Below are 19,516 nucleotides of genomic sequence, written 5' to 3' on the forward strand. Positions count from 1 at the left end.
GGTAAAATAATTTCTTACTGTTCTTTGCTCCAACCAGAGGATTTGAAGCTGTAAAAACAGGAATGAAGCAAAAAGTCCATTTAATCCTTAAAGTACAATTTAGTTGCAAAGAAAGAACAAATGCTTATGGATCCCACACTGGACCCATCAACATATGGCAGACTCCCAACAGCAAAGACAAAAGACTACATTACAGGCCTATTTGTACACATGTGAAATGCCGTATTACTTGGATTCTGAGCCCAAAGGCACTGTCAGGATACTTCCCCTCACAGAGGCCCACGTAACTCCAAAAAATCACATGATGCTCCCAGTCAGCTAGCAAGTTAATCTCCACTCTTAGCTGTCTGTAATTCTTTGCCCATTCATGTCCTTAGCCAATCCACCTAGAGGGGAGTCAGATCCCTTTTTCAAAAGCAGGAAAAAGAGGAGTTGGAAGACTTTCCCCAAGACAACCTGTCTCCCCCACCACACCAATTCCATCCCGACTCACCAGTTCCATCACCTGACTCACCAGTGTCAACCCTATCTAGGCCCTTCCCCCTGAATTTACTCCATCTTCTGGTCACATTAAAGTTGTTCCAAGGGCTATTTTTTATTTTCTGGGACTCAAATCTCATTCTGAAATGCTTGGTCTTCTCTTGGCTCTGGGTTTTAAATTTTGTCTCTAGTTCACTAGCAATAAAATGGTTTTCATTCATTTTCTTGGGTCCTACCCACTGTCTCCATGCACCCTGTCCGTCTGGCCAGTCTGGGAGAAATAAAGTAGGTTAAGATCTTCACAGGGCTTCAGACTCCCTGCTGAGCAAATCATTTATTCATGGGAAAAAAGGAGGAGAAAGGACAAGACTCAAGAGATATACTGTTGGGAGTCTGCCATATGTTGATGGGTCCAGTGTGGGGTCCATAAGCATTTGTTCTTTCTTTGCAACCAAATGGTACTTTAAGGATTAAAATGACTTTTTGGTTGAGTATCTTGTCCTTCTCCTCCTCATACGTCTAGATGCAATGTGTAAACCTTGTCTTGATTGTGATGATAAACCTACTGAAAAAAGTCATTTTTGAGATACTTGGGACATTTTAACATGGATTAGACTTCAGCTCATACTAAGGAAATATTGTTCATTTTGCTAGGTGTGAAATGGAATTAGGATCATGCAGAAATATGTCTACACTTTTGAGATGCCCACGGAAGTTTGTAGGAGTGAAATGACATATGGTTTAGATTTGCTTTAAGATGTTTTAACAACAATAACAAGAGGGATAGATGAAGCAAGTGTGGAAAATTCTTGACAATCATTGCACTGGGTGATGGGTTTTTAGGAATATGTTATTCCATTTGCTTTATGTGCAATTTGAACGTTTTAATGTGTCTACTGTTCCAGCGCTGATACAGGAAAGCAATCCTGCATAGTGAACGGGTGTCACGGCCCACATCTAGCATGAAGAAGTCAAGTATCGTGTCAGAAACTACTTCTTAGCCTTTAGCCCCTTTATGGAACACTTCAGAACACAGGGAATGTAGGAATGGGGGATGTAGCATGAATGCAATACATGATGATCTCTGTCCTCCTTGAATCTCAGGGCAGATAAAGAGGAAGTCAGAGAGAAGGGAAATTTGTCTATTTTCTCTAGAAGGAGAAGGAGATTTGGTTTAGCATGTTTGCTTGGTGGGTCGACCCAATCCCACTTCAAAGCAAACAAGAAGCCTATAATTTGACCACACTGGAGGCCAAATTAACTGGCTTTAATAAGTTCCAGACCCACCTAACTTTCCACTCCTCCCGGACCAACATCTGTGTAAACACAGAAACCCCAAACTGGGACCACCTCTCTTGGCCATGGAGAAGGTCAACAGGGAACAGAGATGTGGGGTCACGGGGGCCTCAGATTTTGCCTCTGTCCTCTGCCTGGTCGGGATAAGCGTGTGGGAATAGTCCAAGGCTTTCACCATGGACAGGGCCACGGGGGGTCTGAGGTGTCAGGACTTGAGGAACAAGTGCAGGCTCTGAGCAAACTGGCAGCGCTGAGCCTGGGAGCATTTGTCATGCAAAATTGAAAAGATGAAATAATCTCTGTATAGGGAACTTCAGTTTTCCAGTCAATTGACAGATGCCTTCTCCACCATAGAGGTAGATATAGTAGCTCAGATGGTAAAGAATCTGCCTGCAATGCAGGAGACCCAGGTTTGATCCCTGGATCAGGAAGATCCCCAGGAGAAGGGAGTGGCAAACAACTCCAGTATTCATGCCTAGAGGATTCCACTGACAGAGGAGCCTGGTTGGCTACAGTCCATGGGTCACAAAGAGTAGGACATGACTAAGCGACTCACACTTTCACTTTCTCCACCATATAGGGCTTCTAAAGAATTTAGTACTGATGCCAAAGTTAAAAGAACTTAGAACAGGTGACCCTTTGGGGAATAAAAATAAAGAGAATGGTGCATCTTTTGGTGGCCACACAGCTATCTGAATCTCTACTATCATCTAGTGAGGAGATTCATAATAACATTTCAAATCTGCAGATTGGTCCTTTCCAAATGCTCTGACATCTATACTCTGACAACAGCCATGTAAATAAGGTAGGGCAACTGTCATGATTCCCATTGCATAGGTAAGGAGACGCATCTGTAGACAACTGTACTAACAAGACTGTTGGCAGAACTGGATCTAGAATCAGAGTTTCTACCCATCTCTACTTTCCTTTAGCTGAGAAAGCAGAATTTCTCCTCCAATTTTCTTTGCCTTCTTATTCTTTAAACTTGGCCATGACATGAGGCTTGCAGGATTTTAGTTCTCCAACCCTCAGCAATGAAAGCTTGGAGTCCTAACCACCAGACCACCAGGGAATTCCCTTTTTTGTCTGTTTCTTAATACGACTTTCCATCAACTTGGAGAGAAGGGTCACCAGTACTCAGAACACCCTGTGACCTCACAGACATCATTAACTAGCACTGATCAGGTGCTCAGAGGGTTCGAGAACAATTGACCTTTGTTTCACTGTTACTCTTATTTTTTATTTTCTTACTCCATAACCATTCCCCATGAGCTTCTTAGGTGGCTCAGTGGGTAAAGAACCTACCTGCCAATGCAGGAGATGCAGGATACTGAGGTTCAATCCCTGGATTGGGAGGATCTCCTGGAGGAGGGCATGGCAACCCACTCCAGTATTCTTGCCTGGAAAATTTTACAGGCAGAGAAGCCCGGCGGGCTACAGTCCAGGGGGTCATAAAGAGTCAGACACAACTGAGTGGCTGAGCACTCATGAATTCACTCACTCAACCATTTGCCACAATGAGATGCTCATTATAACACAGTATAACAATAATAACAGCATTTTAGAGTCAACGAATACAAGTGGGTAATCCTTGCTATTCAGGAGTAACAAATTCATGACTAAATCCAGAAAGCCATGTTCACTGTTAGAAACTGAGTTACTGGGCTTATTTGAAGACATTTACCACATTAAAATAAATATTTAACCTATATTTTGGCCTCTGCACCTTCCTATGGATATAACTATCAATAACCTCTAGAAAGAGCATAATACAGTTTAGAAAGTCTCAAACCTGGCTGCATATTAGAATTATCTGGAGAGCTTTTTAATAATGTGATTGTCTGAGCCTCATCCCCAGTGGTTTTAATTTAATTGATTTGGGTAGAGCCTTGCCAGAGATACATAAAATCTTCCCAGGGTTTCATTTTTTTTCTCTCCACACCGTATGCCATAATCTTGATCACATCTACCTCCTATTCTTTCAATGCACAAAAAATGGAGTTATTAATGTTCTTTAGTTGCTTGATGCCAACTCCGATACAAAAAAATATTTGGAAAAGGCATTGCCAGTCTTCACCAGAAACACAGGACAAAACTGCATCACTTCTCTAATGGCAAAAAAGGAATGGCTTTGGGTATCCTAGGGTTTAAAAGAAAAACCGTCCACTGTGTGAAGACTCAAAAGTAATTCCCTATTAGGACTGGAACTCATGGTCATCTAATCTTATGTTTCCCAACTTAAGGCCAAAATATAGGCCTTCTGTGTCGGCGTGGAGACCAAAGAATTCAGCCTGCCTGGCAGAAGCACTTTACACTGTGCAGCTTTGATGAGTTGCCTGACCTCTCCAGACCATAATTACCTCATCTGTAAAAGTGGGAAAAGAAACAAACTCCCAGTTTGCTGTGAAAATTAAATACGCTAATGAATTCAAGTGCTTAGAACAGTGAAGAGCAGGTGCTATTTTGATTGTTACCGTGATGAGGATGTATTACCAAGTTGTCTCCAGTTTAATGAGGTCTAGATGACGACATCCTGTGCATCGCCCAGAGAAAACTGGGAGGCTGATTTCATGAGTTTTATACTTTACCTAGGAGCTCATTTATAAGTACTGTACATTCTCAAGTCTCTTGAAAGTGGAATTAGCTGAGCTAGGCTTCAATTAGAGACTATATAATATCTGCAGAGGTGGTGAAAAAAAAGTTGATTCCCCCTAAATAAAAAAATGCAGTTGGTATTAAATACAGCACAAGATCCTAGGATACTTTACCACCAGGCATCTGTAACAGTTGATTTTCTACAGTATGATTTGCGAGCTTTTCAGTGGACGCCCTCCAGACAACCAGCTGCTCTGAACATTTTTCTCTTCTGAAGGATGTCATTCACATTGTGTTTCTCAAACCTCATCTCAAGACTTTGCAATTGAAAGTACAGAGAACGTTAAATGTGGGTGTTGAGTACAATCCAATGGGATGGGCAGAATTTGGAATGTGACCTGGGCAATGTCTTTTTAAAAAAATGACATGCATTCATGTAAGAATGTATTTTGATCTCTAGGAGGGACAAAATTTTTCTCTGCACCAAAAATATATCATTCGGCAGTATGGGTTTACTGTTTCCGAGTCGGCCGTGCGGGTGTTTCAGCCCCAAGAGCAGATGCCCTCCAACTGTTCAGCCTGGGGTATGAGGGTGAAGAGAAAAGGGGGGCAACAGCGTGGACAGGTGGCTGGACACAGCCAGTCATTGCACCCCCTACCCTTCTGCTGCCTTCCAGAGCTGGATTTCAGACCATGCTGTGTATCACAATTAATGTTCTCAGCAGGGAAGGGCAGTATCAGATTTATCAGTTATGTTTCTGTTAGGACTTTCCGAGTCAAGGAAAATGGTTCAGGTGGGAGCATTAGTCTTAGTAAATGAGAGTACACTTAAACTTAACACATGTATATGTAGGTTACATATTTCCTGAGAGTCAACTCAGAGACAATGTCATGCTATCATAGCTCTAATTAAAAGAGGGTCTTAGGTGAGACAGAATCTTAGAGATTGCTGCAGTCAGTGTGTTTGTAAGCAACAGAGACAAGCAGCAAGTAAGAACAATGAAGCAGCAGGATCCAGAAGCTCAAACACATACGTTCACATACAGACACCTCAAGTTTACGGTGTGTGGCTAGACCATCAGTCTGCAGTCACACAGTTGGTGTGAATATCCTCTTTAGAACAACGACCTCTGCTCAGTTTCCTCGTCTCTAAACACTTACATCATTAAGTTATGGTGATAATTAAGGGAAATCAAGCCTGTGAAGTATAACGCACAGAGTACATACTCAGTAAAACGGATGTCTGCTACTACCACCATGACCACCACCATCATCACCGTCATCATTATCATCAAGGTCAAGGATAAAAAGACATGGCCTCACCTAAACAATGAAAGTCTCATGTTTTTATGCTCTGCTTCATTTTGCTAGTCGAGTTGGTCTTGCTAAAACCCAAGACCTCAAGTGCTGAAATCTGGTGCTGTAATAAGATTATCATGAAGTTGCAACTCAATTGTCTCAGCTGGGCTCCCCTGTGAGGGCGTGTGGGGAAGGCAGCAGTCATCCTCAACCTTCTGTTAACCTTGTCTGAAGACAAAAATCTGATCACGGCATGTAACTTGACCTTAGAAAAGTTGAATCTTTTTGTCCCCCCAAACATAACAACTGTAGGCCAAAAATACATATTTCTTTTTCTCTTCATGGAGTTTACTTTGATTGTTCCTTTTGGATCTTTAGGAGAATGTGATGGAGGGGTTAGAGAATAAGAGTGAAGGTCAACGTGCAGTGTTGACTTCTGAACTTTACTGCAGTGCTCTGGTTTAACGAGCTCAATTTCACCTCGTCTAAGCTCCCACATAAGACTTTTCTTTTGCAATTCATTGCTGGGTAATTTGCCCTTCAAGGAATTGCTCCAAGTCCATCTTTCTGATAGTAGTAACTTCAGTGATAACCTAGTATATACTTGTTTTGGTCTGGCTACAGGGAAGTTCAGAGCAAAACTTGCTGCTCAATCATAGCATAAACATTCATTCTTTAAAGTTAAGATATTGATTTTTCTGAGTTCCTCCTTTTGATACTTATTCTCTTTTTAATTGTATGATATTATAACCTGTCTCAAGTTTTTGAAAAGTTACAAAGAATAATTTTTTTTAATAAACTTTAACCAAATCTAGTCAAAGCTATGATTTTTCCAGCAATCATGTATGGATGTAAGAGCTGGACCATAAAAAAGGCTGAGCACTGAAGAACTGATGCTTTCGAATTGTGGTGCTGGAGAAGACTCTTGAGAGTCCCTTGGACTGCAAGGAGATCAAATTAGTCAATCCTAAAGGAGATCAGTCCTGACTGTTGACTGGAAGGACCGATGCTGAAGTTGAAGCTCCAGGACTTTGGCCACCGGATGTGAAGAACCGATTCACTGGAAAAGACCCTGATGCTGGGGAAGGTTGAAGGCAAGTGGTGAAGGAGGTGGCAGAGAATCAGATGGTTAGATGGCATCACTGACTCAATGGATATAAATTTGAGCAAACTCTGGGAGATAGTGGAGGACAGGGGAGCCTGGTGTGCTGCAGTCCATGGGGTCGCAAAGAGTCGGACATGACTTAATGACTGAACAACATCAACAAAAACTAAATCTTATTTTTCTCCCAATTACCATAGATGAATTCAAAGAGGCTTTAACAGCTCTTGCTTGCTTTAACCTATTGCTTGGCAAAAGTCATGAGCATATTTCCATCTCTGTCCACTCACTGTCCCATAATTTGTTCCAGCTGCTTGTTTCAGTTTTAGTTTTTGGAAGACACTAGATCTCAGAGGTTCTGAACAATGTGGAAACTAGCAATCATTATTATAAATCCCCTATAACTCTTGATAAACAAAATAATCATCATTCCCATTGAATTATTCCCACGAAGGAAATTTTACTCAGGCTAACACAGGGTGCATGAAGATAATTTCTCTTGCACTGATTTAAAAAATGGGCACTTCTGGAAAAGATTATACAGGAGTTAAGACAGTGAATCAAAGCTTTTGTTCTGAAAATTATATTCAAATGTAGTCAGTCCAAATCTGAGAACTCTATTTGTGATGCAAATCAAAGGCAAAAAATACTTCTGTTTAACAAACCAGTGCAATTTTTCATATCACACACTGGTTACCACTTTAAGTCTTCTCTGAGAACAGAGGGATAGAAGGGTGAAACATGCATGGATTAACCAGATCTGACACCATTCATTTCCTTCAACTGCAGGTAATTACCCTGCATAATTCTCCTATGCATAAATTAAACTGCATGAATTAACAATGATCTTGTTTTCCTACATTCAGTAATTGAGACAAAATTGATCAAGAGACACTTTACATGTGGGTATGGATTAGACAATGGTCCTTCTAAAAGAGAAGGAATGACTCCTTTTTTCTCTCAAGTTGGGCTTCCCAGGTGGCTCGGTGGTAAAGAATCCACCTGCCAAGAAGGAGACGTGGGTTCAATCCCTGGGATGGGAAGATTCCCCTGAAGAAGGAAATGACAAGCCACTCCAGTATTCTTGCCTGGAAAATTCAATGGACAAAGGAGCCTGGTGGGCTACAGTCCATGAGGTCACAAAGATTCGGACATGAGTTAGCGACAAAACAACAAAATCGCTTTTTCTCCATTTCCCTCCTCTTTTGTGGGATTTTCAGATCTCTGAAGCATTGTAAGGGACAAAGTTGATAACGGGGAGGGGGAAGACTTATCACTGACACTGTCATTTATCAGAATGGATCGTTTACCCAGTAGAAAAATGTCTGTTTCCTCATGATCAGGTACTTCTCAGTGCAGGCCCAATGCCTACTTAGCTGGACTGATGAATCTTTTGGCTGGATAATATGGGAAAACTTCTCGGTGATTACAATAGAATCCTGAGATGTCTCATTAATGCCTTGATATCAACTAAGAATCTCAACCTGAAAACTACATGAACTATCTGAGTACTGAGAGACTAAGCCAAGTGATCTGGGAACCACAAGTCAGCTTAGTTCTATGGGAGAACTCAGGCTTACGGAACATGCTACTAACTGGTAGTCATAGGAACTCTGAATCTGGGGTCTTTGTATATTTACAGCTACAATCCAGACTTGATACCAGGCTGCTGCTGCTCCTGCTCCTGCTGCTAAGTCGCTTCAGTTGTGTCCAACTCTATGCGACCCCATAGACGGCAGCCCACCAGGCTCCCCCATCCCTGGGATTCTCCAGGCAAGAACACTGGAGTGGGTTGCCATTTCCTTCTCCAATGCAGGAAAGTGAAAAGTGAAAGGGAAGTTGCTCAGTCATGTCCGAGTCTTTGCGACCCCATGGACTGCAGCCCACCAGGCTTCTCCATCCATAGGATTTTCCAGGCAAGAGTGCTGGAGGGGGGTGCCATTGCCTTCTCCGTGATACCAGGCTACCCGGATTTAAAACTGAACTCTGCCTTTACTAATTTTGCTCAATGTCAGTTCTCTCATCTATAATACAGATGATAATTTTACATTGGGGTCATTGTGAGAATTTAGGTAACGACTGCATGTGCCTGGCATATTGGAAATGCTATTAAATGATAGCTATTATTAATATTACACAAAACATTTTAATTTAGATTCAATGCTTCACTATGGAAGAGGGGCTTTATGTCAACATCCAATATGAGATACAAGTGAACACATCTATAATTCAGAAATTGGGCTTTTTTGGGGGGGGGGTGTTATTTTTTAAATTACAAAGACTTCAGACTCCCCTGTGTCTACATTCAGGATTGCATAATTTACTCAAAGAGAAAAGAGAATCTACATGCAAGATCTGTGTGCTGTGTGCTCTGTCGCTCAGGAACTAGAGACCACCAGACTCCTCTGTCCATGGAATTTTCCAGGCAAGAATACTGAAGTGAGTTGCTATTTCCTACTCCAGGGGATCTTCCTGACCCAGGGATCGAACCAACATCTCCTGCATCTCCTAGAGTCTTTACCACTGAGCCACCTGGGAGGCCCCAAGTGCAGGGTCTACCTGCATCTATTTCCCCCCGAGCTGGACTGTAAAGGAGAGATACTCATTCCTTAAATTAAGACTACACATTCTCTCAATACTGTTTCAGTATCTCTAGCTTGATCACCGTATATTCACATACATGAAAGCTCCCTGAGCTAACGCAGCCCCTCAGCCTCTTCTGGCTCTGGCTATTTTCTTCCATTAGTGGTGAAATAGCCATTTTGTAACATTCAGAGCCAAAACAAATTACACCTGGAAAATATCTTAATGTGAAGAAACACACTTTGAGGATCTAAAAAAAATTATAAGAAATAACCCTTTAAAGAGTAACAGCGCATGTCATTTCTGTCCTATTTTAGCCCGAAGACTATTTGACAAAATTCAAAGGGCAAGCTTTTTTAGGGATGTCATGGGAGCCTGCAAAGGGAGCAGTTCCTGACCTTTCTTGTGTCCTTATCGGGGCAGGTGTCCACTTGCAAAATATGGTAACAAACTGACAGCATTAGTCAGGTAAGAAGAGAAATAGTTGCGCTTCAGGCTCTCAATGAATTAGGCTTCAAGCAGGCCATATTTTGGTGCCTGAAGGTGTGGGCAGGCAGAACAAATCATCCCTCTCTCTCTCCAGCTTAACATTGATTTTGCTACCGAGGCAAATGGAATGGATATTCTGGAGTGGCAGACCCCAAATGAGAGTGAGAAAGGCTAGGCGCTAACCCAGCCTCTTAGACATACTAGCACCGTGATTTTGCACAAGCCAGTTAATCCTTTTGTTTCCTAACTGGTGAAACCAGGGACATTAATGTTAGTCCCGCCCACATCGTGGGGTTCTCTGGTTTAAAAGGACAATGGGTGTGCTGGAAGTTGTTGAAAACTGCAAAACCCCACAGGAATAGAAGGTGCTATTTAAACTAATGCATTATTAATATTATGTACTATTTCCAGGGGACACCTTGAACCTCAGAAGTAAACTTTAGGTATCAAGGAAGGAGGCATGTAGAAAAAAGAAGTGAAAAGAGCAGTCAGCCTGCTGGTGAGGAAGGGCTTGCCAGGGTGGCTAGCTGTATTTGATCATGGGTTTGTCCAGCTGTGTTTCATCTCCTTTTCTCCATCTCCTAAGTGGGTCCCTATTTGACAACACTCCCTAAAGACTTGTGGTACTTCTACTGGACACACTGAGACAACTCTACTTTCAAAAGAAGTTACTGGGAGTCTTGCTTATTCACCTGTTGAATTAGCCAGTATGAAATTCTGTCTCAAGGCTACCAATTCCCCTCTTCCTAAATCCTCAACCAACAAACCAACCTCTGTTCGCTTCTAATATCTATTTTAAGAATGAGTTTCTCTGGCCAATATTCAACAAGAGGAAAGGTAGGCTTTAGATCTGTTATTCTACTACTGACATCTGTCATGCTATTTACCTCAAAGTGAAGAAATGTGATAGGAATAGCAAAAAATTGTGGTTTTAATTGACCTTATTTCTGCATCTGATAGTATGGACTAGAACAACAAGAGTGAGTCAGGAGCTGGAAAGGGCTCTGCTGCAGTCAGATGGTGGCTGGACACGGAGTAGTAGGGACCAGAGAAGCTGGGGGCTGGCCCAGGCATCTCTCTTTCTTCCTGTGGTCCCAGGCCTTTCCTTGTGGTCAGTTAGTTTGGGCTTCCTCACAGCATGGCAGCCCCAGGATTATCAGATAGCTTACATGGTGGCTGACAGCTTCAAGAACTAGTAAGAAGCTGAGTAATCTTTTGTAATCTAGCCTTGGAAGTCAATTCTCTATGAGTCAAGAGAGCCATGATTGGGGCGGGGGGCGGGGCGGAGGGACAAAAACCTCATTTCTCAATGGCAAGAGTATCAAAGTCACTCTGTAGGAAGGGCCTTATAGGGTGGGAGATACTGTTGAGGCCATCTTTGGAAAATACAGTTTGAAAATACATATAGACTGTCTATATGTCAGTAATTATCCTTGATACTGATACTTATGTATAATCTCTCCTTAGTACCACCCTGCCAGCAATAGCTAACAGATCAGTTAGTAACTTCTAGCTCAGTAAAACAGGCAACTATTCTGAGGCCTTCTCCTCCTCTCCCCCTTGTGCCTTAATGACTTAATAACACTTGTTAAACTTCCTAAATATCTCAGGCATCCAATTCTGTTCTGCCATGTCCACATGCCTCCGTCCCTCAGGGCGCAGTGCATATACACTGTAGCTCACCAGGCTCCCCATGCCTTCTCATGGCAGCTGCAATGGCTATCTGTGATTGGCACTGGATGTCATTCCAAGCCCCATCTTGGTGACTTCCAGTAATGAAGCCTGGAAGCAGAAAACTACATTTCCCAGAATCCCCTGTAGCTCAGATTCTGCACATGATACAGGGTGCCTCCACCAGTGTGCTTGCCACAAGATTTGAAGGGGAGGCTGTGGTATTAAGCTTCCTATGGCTAATGTAATGAATTACTACAAATTCAGTGGCATAAGGTGACGCACAATTATTATCTTACAGTTCAGGAGGTCAGAAGTCTGAAATGGGTCTCATGGGGCTAAAATCAAGGTGTCAGCACAGGTGTGTTCCCTTCTTAAGACTCTAGGGAAGAACCCAGTTCCCTGGCTTTTCTAGCTTCTAGAAGCCACCCACATTTCTTCTCCTGGGGCTTCTTGCTCCACTTTCAAACATGCCAGCAATGCTGCATCTCTCTGGGCCGTCTTCCATAGTCACATGACCACAGCTTTTAAGGGCTGCTGAGATTAGCCTGGGCCCAGGTGGAGCATCCAGGATAATCCCAAGGAGCTTGACTTTAGCGTCTTTCCAAAGGTCCTTTTGTCATGTACGGTAACATCATTCACAGGTTTGGGGGGATTAGGCCATGGGCATCTTTGAGGGGGCGGCACATTATTTTGCCTACTGTGCTGTACTTCCATCCACTCCAGTGTTCTAGCCTGGAGAATCCCAGGGACGGGGGAGCCTGGTGGGCTGCCGTCTATGGGGTCGCACAGAGTCAGACACGACTGAAGCGACTTAGCAGCAGCATGCTGTACTCCCACCTCTTCTGTTGTCAAAACTGGCAATCACCCTCACGGACTACCTGCTTTTTCTGTGTTGGCTTCCTGGCTGGCTGTTTCCTGACCGTGGCAGTGACGGCTTCCTTCTGGAGAGAGCAGCTTCCTAAATCATCAGGCAGTGTCTTCATTATTGACCAGGCAGTGACTCCATTACAACACGACTTTCAAAGTTGTTCCAGAAGGCTTGACGTACAGTGTGTTTCCCTGGCCTTCCTGACCCAACAATTGTGTAAGTCATTTTATTTTATATTCTTCTGCTGAGTGGATTCCATTGTCTGCAACAGAACCCCGATGCACATTCTCAGTGCTATATCCCTGTGTATGTCTATCTTTCTCTTTTCTAAGCTCCACATATTTCTGATGGTGAACCATCACCAAGACAAATAAACTGTATTATAATTTTGGAAGATATGCTTCGTTTCAAAGTGGCTAAATGCTGCTAAGTAACTTTATAATAGAAAAGTATGGCACTGCCATTCAAGGGTTACTGGTAGTTATCCTGGAATATTTATTTGGGGTAATTGACCTTGAACCGCTGTATCTCAGCAGGGGGGACATTAATTAGAAGTTGGACTGTCACAGTTAAGGCCAAGACCAAGTCTCTTTAGGCCTTCATATACAGCAAAAAGTAAAATAAATGCTGTCCCAGGAATAATCTCTCGGGAATTTATACTTGCTCCAGGAAACTGTCAGTATGGATTTATTCCCCCTACTAGGGGAAGGAAAAACCCTGTACTCTTTGTGTTCATCTGTGTTGCTTTTGTTATTTGTAAGGTACCTTCCCCCCAACCCCGCCCTTGCCTCTCTTCCAAAAGTCCTCCTAGAAGACAAGGACAGAAGGGGACAAGTTTGAAGTGAATGGAGTCATTGTTCATTCAGTTCCTTCCTGAACAATTTGCTTGAGGAGCAAGAGATCATTTCCAGTGCTAGAGGTGAAAGCCACAGCATTAAACCCCAAAGACAAGTGACTTACACAAGAAAGAGTTGTAAGGTATTGTTCTGTACACAGGTTGTTTTTTGGGATGGTCATCACCAGCCTGGTTTTAATACCATTGCCATTATTAATAGCCTTATTTCATAATTGAGCCCATCTGACCTTTGCCAGGCACACTGCTTTGCTGTCCTGAACTGTTCTACCTTCATCTTGATCTTAAATCTAGGTCACAGGCAGTGAGTTCACACTGGATGCCTACGACTTGCTAGGCAGCATGTAAGCCCTGAGGATCCAGGAATGAACAAAATGGGCCCTCTGTGCCCTCAGAGAGCTCACAATCTTCCTAGTCTTATCTAGTGTCTTCTCTTTTCCCTTCCATTTATCTATAATCTTACCAAAGGCACATGGATGAAATCCTCACTGACTACTCCAGTCACAGCCTTCCTCGCCTTCCTCTGACCTCCCATAGCCCCTTTTCTAGGGTGACCAAACCAGAATCCTTCTGAGTGAAAGGGGTGCTATTAACATTTATGCTTATGCTGAGACAACAGATGTAAGCAGGGCAAACCAAGACATGCGGACAGCACTCTGTCCAACACAGCTGGGTTCCTCCTCCTTCTCTACCAGACTGTGCACTTCCTAGAAGGTACAATCAGTATCTTACACTTTTATATTGAATGAAAAATTTAATTCTGGCCAGATCCCAGTGCTCCCTTAAATTACAGAACACTGTAATTTAGGACTTGGACTTCCAACCCACCTCAGAAATAAAAATGATTATTCATCACTTTATTATACTTATTATATTTGTTTATCACTTTATTATATTTGAATGCTAAATGGTGTGAAAAACATTCCCTTTGTCTAAGACACTGCCATCCTCCATCTGGCAGAGAGCTCATTTTGAGCTTATGAAACACAACACAGAAACATTGCACCTCATTTGATTTCACTGTTGAAAAGAAATCTAATTTTCTTTTTTAATTAGTGTGATGGACGTGTGAAAACATTCATCTCCTCCACGCAGTGCTCATCAGTGTCATGTAAACGATGGGAGAAAATAAATCGCAGTGGTTTCTTTTCTCGGTGGTGTCCAGGGAGGGCACGCAGCATCGGGCCATGTGTAAAACGATCTTTTCTAGGTAACTGGCCACATTCGAGAAAAACATCTATTATTTTTAGGGAATACTTCCAACTAAAGTGGGATGGGTACACTGTAACCAAAAAACCCCACAACCCACCACCCCTCAACAATAACAACAAACCTTGGCCATTCCCCCAGTGAGGAACTTGGTGGCCTCAGAGAGGAGACAGGAAGAGGGAGGAGGACGTGTGGGTGTTTCGGTATTAATTCATTCAGGATCTGTGCATTGAGTGCTTTTGTTTCGTGGAATCGGCTGGAAGGCCTCCATGTGCACAATGGGGGAGGTTTTCATTTTCGGGGGAAAATGTGCGGAGAAACCGTCTATAAGGATATGATTTCAAAAGTGGAGGGGAATGACGCCAAGGAGGGTTTCCTCCAGAGGAAAAGGCGCATAATCATAATCGCTCTCCTTTTCTGAACAGATCTTTCTAATAATCGCACTATGGGGTGTTTACATGACAACGGCTTCACCGAGCTATCCCGTGTCTAGGTTTGCCTTTGGGGAACCAATTATGTGCTGCTGGCCTATCTGTACCTCCTCTCCCCACCCCCACCCCCAATTCCCTTGCTTCATTGTCTGTTTTCAGCTGGTATTCTTTTCTGGTTGAATGGCCACAAACACAAGCTGTCTATCTCCTCCAACTCGGTGGAGTTGGGCTTGGCAGATGAAAATAACCTTGGTAAAGGAGCCGTTCAGAAGCAGGAGGCCCGGCCCATGGCCACCGAGGCGGAGGAGGCCCACGTGGAAAGTCAAATATCTGCCACTGCCCCGAGGAGAACCCACTGTATAAACAAAACAAGACTTTCACTTCTACCACGCTTCCTCCCAAGAAAAGGAAGAAACTGAGTTTAGACCTCTGACTTCTTTTCAGAACAGAAACAAGACAGCCTTTTATCTTTTTTCCCCAACTCACTGAATGCAATGAGCAGTAAAATAAAACACTGGTTTGCAAACACTTCAGCCCAAGGGATGGTTGTTCACCCAACTCTACTATTTAATATGAAAAGTGCAGGCTGCGCTGTTCACCCTCCAGAATGGCCTCTGTCTGTATTTTAGTCTCCTGACGCTGAGGGGTGAGTCAATAATACATGAATTAACCCAAAATACAGCAGAGAAGGGACTTGGTTATAGTCACAACTGGGCACATGGTTGGTATCACAGCTGGGCTGTGGGGTTTTCCCACACCAGGGATGTATCCACCCAGCAACCTCAGGCTTAGGGTAGGACACCTGACTGTCATCAGAAGGGCCCCAAGTCAATGGACTTCAATACTAAAGAGTAGAATTTTGAAGTGACACCCACAGACATAAATATCTCCTTCCCAGGCCCCCTGGTTTCTCCAGGTCACCCCTGAAGAGGGATGTATGTGTCCCTTTTCTGCTGGAAATAATCTGATTTTGCAGTCAACAGAAAGAAGAGAGCCACTGGCAGCATTTGTGTTCGAGTACACAGAATTCTAGGCAAGTCAAGTCCCAGTGCAGGCTTTTAGTTTTTCCTCACTCTAGCTTGGTATTTCTTTATATTTATACTGAAGATAAAATATTCAAAACCAAAATCTCACACTGGACTGGCAGAGGAAGAGAGTAGCAGCACCCATTGGGGGGCCTTTCGAAAAGCAACATATGCAGTACATTTTTACTTAAACAGATCTCCACTCTTCAGGTTTTCAGATGTTTGGATGCAGCAGATTTTTGGACAGACAAATGCATCAGCTTCCTGGGGAAGAGCCAGGATTTGGCAGCATCTCTGTGGCAAGGGGAGCTTGGCGCAAGAGGCTGACCCCAAGGGCTGGGCTAGGAGGGGTGGGGAAGAGCAGGGAGGCCTTTTCCTCTAGTGGCTCTTCCCCTGAGTAGACACACCCCTGCAATTTGTTCCTACAGCAGGTTAGCCACTGGCTGCTTCCTAATTAACCACTGGAGAGTAGCCTGATGATGTTCATTCTTGAAGAGTTCACAGCTGACATCCCCTGCTTGGAATAGCAGCTATAACAGTCTGATGGAGACACAAAGGAGGCAGACAGTGGGGGTGAGAGGGAAAAATCAGAGGCTGTTCCAAAAAGGCTGGAGAAGCAAGAGGAAGAGGGAAAGTAAGTGAGCATGAATATACCAAACTGGGGGGTGGCTAGGACTAGAGGAACATACTCAGAGCCAGGTAAACGTGACAGGAAACAAAAAGGAAGAAGTGATCACGTGTCAGATAACAAAGGGGCAAAGGCTCAGAGGAGATGCCCAGTCCCATACATATCACAAGTACAGTCTCTTTAAGAGTGGGGGACGATTGGTCACAGTCCTAGAACTTGGCAGTGAGTGGAGAGTGGAGAGCAATTGAGGAGAGAGGAGAAAAGACAGATCCAGACTGGTTTCCAAGACAATCATGGTTGTTTCCCCTGGCCCCCAAGCTTAGACGTTTCCTCTCTGTCACTCACTCGAGCAACACGTTGGTATCTTCAGGATAAGGACCCTCGACGCTGCCAACATCCCCTCTGCACCACCTCCGCCCCTCCCCCCCAATAAAAATCCGTCCAGTTATCGCGCTTTTCCACTTGCTCTCTTGCTCCCGCGGGAGCTGTCACTTCGCACCAGCGAACGGCCCAACGCTTCTCCCACCTTAACATCTGGATGGCTTCCGCTGGTCTCATTTCCAACAGCAGCTACCTTCTCCTAGACTGAGGCTCTTTATGCGCTCCCCACCATCCTGGGGGAGGGGGACAGGAGGCTACGGTCTCGCGGTAACAGAGGTGCAGATGCTTCTTTTTCCTAGACCATCTCCCACGCCACAGAAACTTGCACCGGTGCTCCTCATCAGGTGCGTCGACACTCCTTATCTCTTCTAGACTCTCGTCTGCATCAGTGCCACACATTTCTCCTTTTTGCTCCCCGCCCAGTTCTCATTCCCCGACCCCACACTGCCGGTTTGGAATCCAGACTTGGAGGGATGACGCTGGTTCGTAGCCAAGCTGAATATGGGCAGCCTGGGGGCAAGTTAGCATCCCAGAGGCTGTAATCCCAGATGCGAGCTGGACTCCCCGTGGGCACTGACAGTGCCGGAAGTCGCTCGGCGGCAACCAGTATCTTAGGACCTGCATCCCGAAGCGCTCGCACCAAGACCCCTCCCCGGACACCTAATGTCCAGCCACGCGCGTCCTCGCCCCAGAAACAACGCTTCAGTCCCCGGGCAATGCCGCAGGCCCCTCAGCACCTTCTGGGCCGGTCCTGCCACGTTCCTGGGCATCCCTCCGTTCTGCCTGCAAAAGTGCTTGTGCCCCTTTACTGCCCAGCAACTTAGCGTCTCTATCCTGTGGGCATGAAAGACCCGAACTCTCCCAGGCGGAGGAAACCAAGGACGCCCCGGTCCCAAGGGTTCCTTAATAGGCGACACTCATTCAAGCCGACGACACCCTCGCCACACAGACCTCACCCGGACTGTCAGCAAGATCAGAAGCAATAAAAGCACAAATAAGAAGGTGCACATACCTAAAGACGAAGGCTCCTTGTCATGACAGGGGGACACTTGAGGTCTCCGGCTTAGAATAACAGCCTCCGTGCCAATGCAATGCCCGGGGCCGCCCGCACCTCGGCTCTGCAGACAGCCTGAGCGCGCTCACTCGGGGAAAGGGACAAAGGGTCGCGGGACGTGCTCGGACCCCGAGCTTCCAGGCCCCGGCCCCGGCGGCCGACCTCCTGCCTCAGCTCGTGGCAGCCAGCGGCGGCGCTGGCTGAAGTTGCGGGGCCGGCTGCGCTCGGAGCGAGAGCGGCGGCGGCCGCGCGGGGGGCTGGGGGCGGGGAGATCGGGGGCGGGGCGGGCTCCGGGCCCGCGGCGTCGCCGGGGCGGGGAGGGGCGGGGGAGCCAGCTGCTTGACAGTTACTCCAGCCCAGCTCCAAAGGCTGCTCTTTGCTGTCGGCGGCCAGCTGATCGCCGCCACGCCGTGGTCCTTGACACGGGCTGGTGTCACCGCTTTGGAGTTATCCCTGGAATTCGCGCAGGGGACCGAGGGCATTGGAGGGAGACGGGAGAACAGCCGAGGCCAGCAAAGGCTCTTTCAGCTAACCTTTTGGAATTTCGAAGAGAGGCTGTGCATCGAAATAATGCGCTGGGGCGACATCGGTGACGTGTGCATGCGTGTGTGTGTGTGTGTGTGTGTGTGTGTGTGTGTGTGTCTGTGAGTGTGAAGTTGGTTGCCCCTGGCAAGAGTCGTGTTGGAAAGCCCCCTTGACGTTTGCTTTGTGTGGGCTCTCGGCTAGAGCTTGTTTGAGCAGCGAGATCTTATAACAATGGGGAGAAACAGAATTGTCTTGTTTTGTTTTGGCAGATGAGAACTATACATAATGTGTTTTCTTTAGGAAAGTGTGGAGCTGACAGGCAAAGACATTCCATGGAAAGAGTCTTTGGAGTGGAAACTGTCCAATCCTGGGAGTGTACAAAGACCCAGAGACAAGGACTCTGCCTCTTTTCTTAAATAGGGAATCCCTTATTAGGTCTCAGTTTCCTTATCTGTAAAGTCATCATCCTGAATGCACTGTGTACCTAGAGTATGTTAAATAGAATGGTGTATCCCTATTCCCAACTTGGGTGACTCAGTGAGTTTAGATATGGACGAAAAGAGAACATTTGAGGACGCTGTGTCCTTACCCAGTGGTGATAAGGAGACTGCATCCTCACACCTGGGTTCTGAGACACTCAAACCATACCGTAATCAGCTACATCATAGCTGACTTAAGGATTCAAAGGAGGAGCAGAGTGTGCTTGATGCCTAGAAAGGGCACCCAAGAGTAAGCCCTGGTCACCAGGTCACTGCCTTAGACCATGGAGGGCAGCCTGAGCAGTGAGTGCCTTGACAGGCTGCATGCTTCATGACAGCTGGATTTTTCCACATACCCACCTCCCTCTGTCCTTCTTCCAAATGACTAGTTCCTAACAGCACTCATTTTTCCCAAAGAGACTTTCCTTCAGAAGAGAAAATGTGTTGACCACATGATACGAACATTCCAGTCTTCCTGGCAAGTTATTCCTCATATGTGTTCAATAACTGGTATTCTGGTCAATATGTGTCCCTAGTGAGTTAGC

At 45.1% G+C, this 19,516-nt stretch overlaps 1 protein-coding gene across 5 annotated transcripts in view; it reads right to left on the reverse strand.

Annotated features, from left to right (window-relative positions):
- The window catches only part of RIPOR2 (RHO family interacting cell polarization regulator 2), a 213,246-nt gene that overhangs the window by 65,584 nt on the left and 128,146 nt on the right, over window positions 1-19,516 (reverse strand). Inside the window, exons 1-2 of one of the 5 annotated variants that reach the window (XM_055570797.1) lie at window positions 17,926-18,028; window positions 19-48 (exon numbers count right to left, since the gene is read on the reverse strand). The exons of 3 other annotated variants lie outside the window; for them this stretch is intronic. The gene's annotated coding sequence lies outside the window, so the exon portion shown is untranslated. Of the gene's footprint in view, window positions 1-18; window positions 49-17,925; window positions 18,173-19,516 lie in introns of those variants that run through there. One more of the 5 variants, XM_055570795.1, reaches the window with a different exon arrangement.

Source organism: Bubalus kerabau, chromosome 3 (genome assembly GCF_029407905.1).
Source record: "Bubalus kerabau isolate K-KA32 ecotype Philippines breed swamp buffalo chromosome 3, PCC_UOA_SB_1v2, whole genome shotgun sequence".
Taxonomy (NCBI): domain Eukaryota; kingdom Metazoa; phylum Chordata; class Mammalia; order Artiodactyla; family Bovidae; genus Bubalus; species Bubalus kerabau.